The sequence below is a fragment of the Macrobrachium rosenbergii genome, chromosome 11 (genome assembly GCF_040412425.1).
Source record: "Macrobrachium rosenbergii isolate ZJJX-2024 chromosome 11, ASM4041242v1, whole genome shotgun sequence".
Classification (NCBI taxonomy): domain Eukaryota; kingdom Metazoa; phylum Arthropoda; class Malacostraca; order Decapoda; family Palaemonidae; genus Macrobrachium; species Macrobrachium rosenbergii.
Window position 1 is genome coordinate 50,790,617 of NC_089751.1, and position 9,388 is coordinate 50,800,004.

Genomic DNA, 9,388 nt, shown 5'->3' on the forward strand with positions numbered 1-9,388 from the left:
GAGAGAAAGATGAAAAATAAGCGCTGGGATGAATAGGGTTCTGCAGGGGGGCGCAGGGAAAAGGGGAAACGCTGTGAAGGGAAAACAGGTAAAAAAAAAAAGCAGATATTATCAGAATGAAAGGAAGGGAGCGAGGGGAGATGACGCTGCTGGAGGCTCAGAGAGAGAGAGAGAGAGAGAGAGAGAGAGAGAGAGAGAGAGAGAGAGAGAGAGAGAGAGAGAATGATAACTAAACGCTGAATAAAATTGGGTTTGATAGAACGGATGAGAGTTTTGGGGGATGAAGAGAGAGAGAGAGAGAGAGAGAGAGAGAGAGAGAGAGAGAGAGAGAGAGAGAGAGAGAGAGAGAGAAAAGGATAACTGTAGACAGATTAAAGATAGTTTTGACTGAAGGGATTTGAGAGAGAGAGAGAGAGAGAGAGAGAGAGAGAGAGAGAGAGAGAGAGAGAAGGATAATTGAAAACAGAATAAAAATAGGTGTGATAGAAAGGATCAGAGAGAGAGAGAGAGAGAGAGAGAGAGAGAGAGAGAGAGAGAGAGAGAGAGAGAGAGAGAGAGAGGGGGTGGGGGGATTCGAAAATCGAAAAAGAATGGGAAAAACATGCAGTATTCCTTCGAGCAAATTTCACTATCACAGATAGCTGACTGATTAAAAAAAAAAAAAAAAAAAAAAAAAAGAGCGCTGCTTGCGCGCAAGCGACTTCAAACGTTTATCAAAACGCCTCCTCGTAAGCTTTGCATCTACAAGCAAGTAGCAGAATTATGACAGAAATATTTCCTCCCTGCTCTGTTGGCGAAAGTTTTTCCATTTACACGAGTTCTAAAGATACTGAGTTTATTCTCTCAGGAAAAAAAATGGATTCTTTGGGTATTCAGGTACATGGTTAACTATCTAGATCGGTTCTTCAATATTCCTTTTTTAAACTCATAGAGAACATGGAATACTAGATTCTCTACGTGAATCCTATCATACTCTTCAAGGTTCGACTAAGTTAGAGAAACTATAACGGAGTAGACGTGACGTTAAACTTTTAGAATTTGTCTCGCTAAATTCTCAAAAGCTCTGGAGATACATTTCGCGAGTCTTAACCGAACTACAATTCGGTTACAAATTAAAATTTGGAACAGAGGAACCAGAGATGATAAATATACGACGGTATGGAGTTCTCATTACCTTAGCAAAATGGTGGAATAACTTGCCAAGCTCAGAGAAGGGAAAATTTATACTCAGAGAAATATTTAAATTCTGACTTTTGATATTTTTCCTTTATTTCCTTTTTTCGCGCGTTCATCGGGTTCGGGCTAGAGAAGGGGCATCAGACAGAATACCATGGTACCAGAGTCGATTAATTACTTCCCAAGAAGCAAGAGAAATAATTAAACTTGTTAACCACCAGTTAAATTTATCTCTCCCTTCTTCAAAATCACACTTGCCTGTTCATATATCTCTCTGGTGATACTTGACCTTATTTATTTATTAATTTTTTTTTTACAGTCTGTGATTCTTAACCTTATTTATTTATTTGTTTGTTTTATAATCCGTGGAAACTCGTCTTGAAAAGCCATTGGTCTTTATGTCCACAATACCAACAGTAATCTTCTTCTTCCATCTATTTCAAGTGAAGAAAGAAAGTCACATTTAAGTGCAACTCATGTTTACATACTCGTTCCCACAATTCGTCTTTTCCATCCTTGAAAGAAAAAGGCAGTGTTACCATTAATCAGGCGAATCAATCACGCACGAACCAACGTTCAGGAGGGAAAAAATACGAAGCAAAATTAAACAAGATTTTCAGATCATTTCGTATAGTTACAAGAGCATCAAAAGGTAAAACTGAAGAAGACTACCGCATTTTGCTAATGTTTTTTGTTCATGTTCATGCCTTATGTTTGTATTCAAGATATTTACAGTCTTTTGTTTACGCTTTTAATGTTCATCCCTAAGGGGCTAGTACTAAACACGGCGCCCATTTTGCTCGCAAACTGATGGTTACCGAATCAGAGGGGAGCGGTAGCAGTCTTCAGTTTTACCCATCATATTATCCAGGGAAAAGGGAATAATTTTTAAGATTCTCAAACACACTAAAATGGCGTCATGAGCCATGCAAACGAAACGGGGAATAGTTATTTTAGCAGCACATTTACATCCCCTTAACGTCACTTTCAAACTTTCGCAAAAGTTCCAACAGAAGTTTCTCTGAAACTACAGACGTACGCTACGCGTTATGAGTTGATCTAGACAGTGCTTGAAATATGTTTCTGAAAGGCATTCATGGGAAAGATTACGATTTTATAAGATGCTGGTTGGGTGACTCAGGGGATGGTCGAGATAAACTGAGGCTAGAGAGAGAGAGAGAGAGAGAGAGAGAGAGAGAGAGAGAGAGAGAGAGAGAGAGAGAGAGAGAGAGAGAGAGAGAGAGGCGCAAGTCTTTGTACCTAAAATCCTTTTGCAGGCAAAATCATTATACAAAAAGACTAACATACATTCCTATGGAGCACTAACGATACAGCATTTGTCGTCTATCCGCGTGGAACATATGTCTACATTGCCGCGCACAACACATGAAAATGAAAAAAATACTATATATATAACACTAAGAGATATTTATTCGCGAAGCAGGCGATCTCTAATATCGCGTTCGAAGTGGACAGAGGCTTTAAAAAACCACAGCACGGCCTCTCTCTCTCTATTCCAGAACGAGATCTATGCAGTGCTGTTGACAGCTCCATAGATCTGTGCTTTGGCAGGCCTGCCGTATGCTCATGAACAGACCTACTGCTGTTGCCTACCCCTGCCCACAACCCTTACAACGGGTCACCACCACCCTCCACTTTCCCAATGTATCAAAGGGTTACCATAGCAACTGAAGGACAGGAAAAGTGAAAATAAAAATTCTCCTGAGGGAACTTTGGAGCGTTCTTTTATAAGTAATTCTATAAGCATGAATACGACGTGCAATTGTAACAGATTTTAAACTAAACATACAGTTAAAAAGATGTTCAGTAATTATATACATTTGTATATACATACATACATACATACATACTGCTAAGTAAAGGACGGCAGTCGAAAGGCCTCGCAGCACTCCAGTGTTTCTCTTTCCCTCGTGGATTTTGTCTTTATTTATTTATATATATGTGTGTGTGTTTTGCATATATACGCATAATAATATATATAAATATTGTATATATATATATATATATATATATAATATACATAATATATATATATATATATATATATATATATATATATATATATATATATATATATATATATATAAGCTGTGGAAGCTTCCTACAAAGGGTGTTCATCCTTGACCCAATAGTTACAGGATAAATACGGCAGTCACTTTCAATTTGTCTTTTCAACGAAGCCAACCTTCACACGAAAGTATTATTGCTGGAAGACAGAGAATTCTTTTCTGACAAAAAAAAATAAAAATCAGAGAAGAATCGTTTGAATTAGTCCCCCCAAAATAATTTTATCGTGGAAAAAAAACAGTTGTCACAAAAGAACAATTTTATCACAGGGAGAAAAATTCATATGTATTTGATTTCGCTTCCACAAAATGTGCGCATAGATAGTGCTTATCTCTCGGCAATCAGTCGGGACGTGGGCTTTTGAAAACGAGAGAGAGAGAGAGAGAGAGAGAGAGAGAGAGAGAGAGAGAGAGAGAGAGAGAGAGAGAGAGAAGTGAACCTGGACACTCAACCCATTTGACAACAGAGCATCAGCCATTGACGCTACCTTGTATTTTTGACGGACTTGTGTGGGGGCGATTTCGGTAAAGGTAACACTTTTACTGAGCGTTATTTTATTTCCTGTTTGTTCGTTTTGGCTTTTTTTTTTTTTGTTTTTGGAAAATAAAATGGACCCTGTTTGCTGTAACTAAACAACTTAGATAAATTATAAAAGGATAATGTAATTTTACTGAAATATAGACCAAGATTTGGTCTCAAGATTGTCTCAAACAGAAACACACACACAAATGTTTATCTATCTATATATATGTATATGTATATATATATATATATATATATATATATATATATATATATATATATATATATATATATATATATATATATATATATTTTATTGCTGACTTGTTTTCAACTTGTTTGTGACGTGTATTCGATAAGTTGGCGATATGTGATTATGACGTGTTTTACCATATGTGGATGCACCTTTACACACACACACACATATATACTGTGTGTGGGTGTGTGGGTGTGTGTGTAAAGGTGCATCCACATGCAGTAAAACACGTCATAATCACATGTCGCCAACTTATCGAATACATATCACAAACAAGCTGAAAACAAGTCAGCAACCGTAATTGAAGAGCGAATCTTTGGCAAATGGTGGACAATCGTATGAAGCAACGATTAGGACCACCAAATAAGTCGTCGACATGTTGCCTGCCTGTTTGTGATGTGTGTGAGATAAGTTGACGACATGTGTTTATGACATGTTCTATTGCAGTGTGGACGCACCCTAAGGAACCTAATTCCCTTTACATCATCAGCGACGTTTATTAATTCTAGCTGCTCTTATTCTACTTCTTCTTCTTCTTCTTCTTCTTCTTCTTCTTCTTCTTCTTCTTCTTCTCTGTTATCCCCTTTCCTTTCCAAGACCCTTTTCGACGTTTAAACCGCGGCTGTTTCTTTTTTTCTCTTTCAAATACTGATTTTGCGCTGATTATCAAACCCATTCTTGTTTACTCTCGTAACCATTCAAACGATTTACCTAAAAATACAAAAGTAAAAATAACAACAAACAATAATGACCACAACATAATCTCAATCCCTTTTCGGAGAAAGGTCTGAGGAGGAGGAGGAGGAGGAGGAGGAGGAGGAGGAGGAGGAGGAGGAGGAGGAGGAGGAGAGAGAGAGAGAGAGAGAGAGAGAGAGAGAGAGAGAGAGAGAGAGAGAGAGGAGGGGGCATTGGAGAGTTTTGACTTTTTTTTTCCACTCTTTATTAATTCTCAGGCGCTTTTGACGGTTTCCGTCGAGGGCCGCCTCCTTTGGACGCTGAAAGAGTCCCGAGCTATTCCTCGATGGGTCCTTTGCATAAGAGAGAATCCTTCACCTCGCCAGAAGCACCGCGAGAATCACTTTACAATAAAAGAAAGGCCTTCCTTCTTGAAAACTCTCATCAAAGGCCACCGTTTAGGAGCGTCACGATTTTAATACAGAGTGCGTTTGTTGGGTGATCCGATTTTAAATGGTTTGGGTATTATATAAATGTATACATTATGTATACTATTTAGATATTCTATAAATACACATTATGTGTATTTATGTATAATGTACACGTATTCATTGTGTATATTCACGTCTATGTTAATTTAATTCTGAATTTTTGGGTATTACTTAAATATAATTATGTATATGTATAATGTATAAATATGCATTGTGTATATTCACGTCTATACCCATCAAATTTTAAATGGTTTAGGTATTACACAAATAGACATTATGAATGTTTATACATAATGTATAAATATGAATTATGTATATTTACGTGTGGAATAAAATGAATTAAAATGACTGAATTGATGAGATTCACCAAACAATCAAATTCATGAATAAAACTAATACATTTTGTGGGGACATTCGCTACTAAGTAAATGGACTGATATAAACCGAATACTTTTCTTTTTCCTGTAACGCAATATTTTTTTTCTGTAACGCAATACTTTTTTCTATAACGCAATATTTTTTTCTATAACGCAATATTTTTTCTGTAACGCAATACTTTTTCCTGTAACGCAATATTTTTTTCTGTAACGCAATACTCTTTTTCTGTAACTCAATTTTTTCTGTAACGTAGTATTTTTTTCTGTAACACAATACTTTTTGCTGTAACGCAATATTTTTTTGTAACTCAATATTTTTTTTCTGTAACGCAATTTTTTTCTGTAACAATACTTTTGTTTGGCAACGTAATATTTTTTTTTTCTGTAACGCAATATTTTTTTTCTGTAACGCAATGTTTTTTTCTGTAACGCAATATTCCTTTCTGTAACGCAATATTTTTTTCTGTAAAGCAATATTTTTTCTGTAACGCAATGTTTATCTCTGTAACGTAATATCTTTTTCTGTAAAGCAATATTTTTTTCTCTAACAATATTTTTTTTGTAACTCTTTCTGTAACGCAATATTATTTTCTGTAACGCAATACTTTTTTCTGTAACGCAACATTTTTTCTGTAACGCAATACTGTTTTTTCTGTAACGCATTTTTTTTTGTAACGCAATATTTTTTCTGTAATGCAATATTTTTTCTGTAACGCAACATTTTTTTCTGTAACGCAATACTTTTTTTCTGTAACATAATATATTTTTTCCTGTAGCGCAATACTGTTTTTTCTGTAACGCAATACTGTTTTTTCTGTTGCACGATATTTTTTTCTGTAACGCAATATTTTTTTTCTGTCCCGCAATATTTTTTTTCTGTAACGCAATATTTTTTTTTTTTTGTAACACGAGTCCGAGGGAAGAAACACCCGGACGTGGTGTGCATACCTTGCCCAGGGCCGAAGCGAGCGCAAAGGATAGTGACAAAAAAAAAGGTGGGTAAAATCTAGGCCAAGAGAAAGAGAAGGTCTGCTCACTTGGCCCCAAATCCCCCACGTAGGCGGAGCTTTGTCTACCTCCTTATTGCGTCAGCAGGCGATTTTCCGTAACGAGCAGGTACCTCTAAGATACGTCATCGCCTACGTAGTTACCCCAATCGGGTAGACCTCGTCTCTCTTGGCTTTGGGTAAAATAGCGAAGGTAAGAAACGGCCAATCAACAGCAGGAACTCAATTCTTCCCAAGAAGTGGATACAAGGGCAAAACAAGAAGTACTCAGCTGAGTCACTGTCTGAGGTGCAAAAATATATGAGGTCTTCATCACCAGTAAATTGTGCCGAAAATTCTGAGTGCAATAACACACAACCATCCGACGAACACTTTGATATAGTTCGTTTATCCTCTTCATCGGTATTTTTGGGCTTTGCCTTCCAGAAAGACCCCGTAGTTGGGGGTGCACTGTAGCCATTACCTGGTGTTCTTGCAGCGTCCCTTCGGCCCCTAGCTGCAACCCCTTCCATTCCTTTTACTGTACCTCCGTTCATATAGTCTTTCTTCCAACAGACTTTCCACCTTCTCATTACAATTGTTTCATAGTGCAACTGCGAGGTTTTCCTCCTGTTACACCTTTCAAACCTTTTTGCCCTCAACTTCCCTTTCAGGGCCGAATGACCTCATAGGTTCCAGCTCTTGGCCTTTGGCGTAAGTTTTATATCCCAATTCCAACTCCAATCTTCAAGAAAAAAGTTTCGAGTTTTAACGGACATCAATTCAGGAACGACATTGGGCCTCTTTTTTTTCCAGCATCAATACGCGATGTGTTATAGCAATGAAGGCATTTTGACTTGTACAAGAATTTTAATAAATAATATATAAGCGTTTTCTGTAAATCTTTCCATATATAGGATAGAAAATAATAAAAAAACAAGTACAACATGCGCCGAAGTGTCTTCGGCGCAATCAGTTTTCTGTACAGCGTATAATGCTGTATGAAACTCTCAGCCACAGACCATGAACCTCTCAGCCGGCAGTACTGGCCTGTGTTGTTGTGCTGCCAGATGGACGATCAAGGCTAACTATAACCTTACTGTAATTATAATAAAAGCTACTGCGGTTAGGGGGCTGCAATTTGGTATGTTTGATGATTGGACGGTGGATGATCAACATACTAATTTGCAGCCTTCTAGCCTAAGGAGATTTTAAGGTCTGAGTGCAGACAGAAAAAGTGCGGACGGACAGACAAAGCCATCACAGCAGTTTTCTTTTACAAAAAAACTCAGTCACAAGAACGTTCGACAATTTGCAATAAACTCCTTCAGTGGCGTGATTCCCCCAAGGAAAACGACAAAAAAAAAAAAAGAAGAATAACGGGAAAATTGAAAGAGGAAAGTTCTGGTCAAAAAAACAGAGTGGGGAGCTAAGAATAATCGACGCCAAGACAAGACAAGAAATTCCTATGCAAACCTGCCGTGGCCGCGTTGCACGGGAACGGCAACAACTTGCAACGGTAATTGGCTCCGAAGTGAGTTATCTCTCAAAACAGAACTGAGCGTTTTCCGGTTTTCCGAAGCCCTTCGCTTCTGTTCCGTGTGCTTTCATTAGCGCCATTCAGCTTACATCATACTCTTAGTCACTTGCATGTTTCGCTACGTTAGCTCTCACAGCAGGATCAGCAGGTGATAGTATTTTGGTCCGTTCTAATCAAAAATTCAAACCGCACATCAATACGTCGCCGCCTTCTTGAGTTACGGACATTGTGTTTGTGTGTATATATATATATACATACATGCATACATATATATATATGTATACATACATATATACATACATACATATATATATATATATATATATATATCTTTTTTTTTAACGCGTAACTTTCTTCATAACCGAGCGGGTCAAAATCGACTTCTTATCGCTGCATCTAAACCAAAGGCCCAGGTTCGAATCCTTGCCTGGGGTAGCTGCACGCACCAGTTATCATTCCCCTTGGGTGTAAGTTACTCCCTATGCACTGTGAATTCGAAATATACACATACATACATCAATATATCTATATGAATGCAGTTTATGCCTGTACGAATACGCTGGAATGTAAATGTTATATTTATTAATGTGTATGCTTTATTGCGCACGTACACTAAAACATTACGTACACAATGACTGCACGAAGCTTCCACACTTATATCCGTGCGTTCCTATTAATGAACTCATGTAAACAGGACGTACTCTACTGCATTATCATATAATATTACAGAGTAAAAGTGAAAGGTTCGGTCGGAACTGAATAATTAGTGGGTAATTACCGTTAATGATGTCCATTACGAGAGAGAGAGAGAGAGAGAGAGAGAGAGAGAGAGAGAGAGAGAGAGAGAGAGAGAGAGAGAGAGAGAGGTGGAATTGAATAATGGCTTACCTGTCCATTCTTTTCATTACCAATTTTCCAGGCTAAAAGCAATGAAGGACACACACGTACCTGTAAGAAAATAAAATGGCATTAGATTTAACGTCAATTTTTGACCAAACATCAAATTGTTCACACACACAGGAGATTAAACCTTTTCATAGGCAACAAGCCCACCAAAGGGGCCACTGACTTGAAATTCAAGCTCCAAAGAATGTGGTATTCATTAGGAAGAGATCTCACTTATTAAGAAAGGAAAAAAATAAATTAATAAATTAATAAATAATAAATCATTAAATAGATAAAAATGTATTAAAATCCAAGACGAATAGTGTTAAGGTAGTAGTGCATTGCAGATTCGCCTGAGCTTCTGCAAACATTGATCCGAACCCGAAAACTAA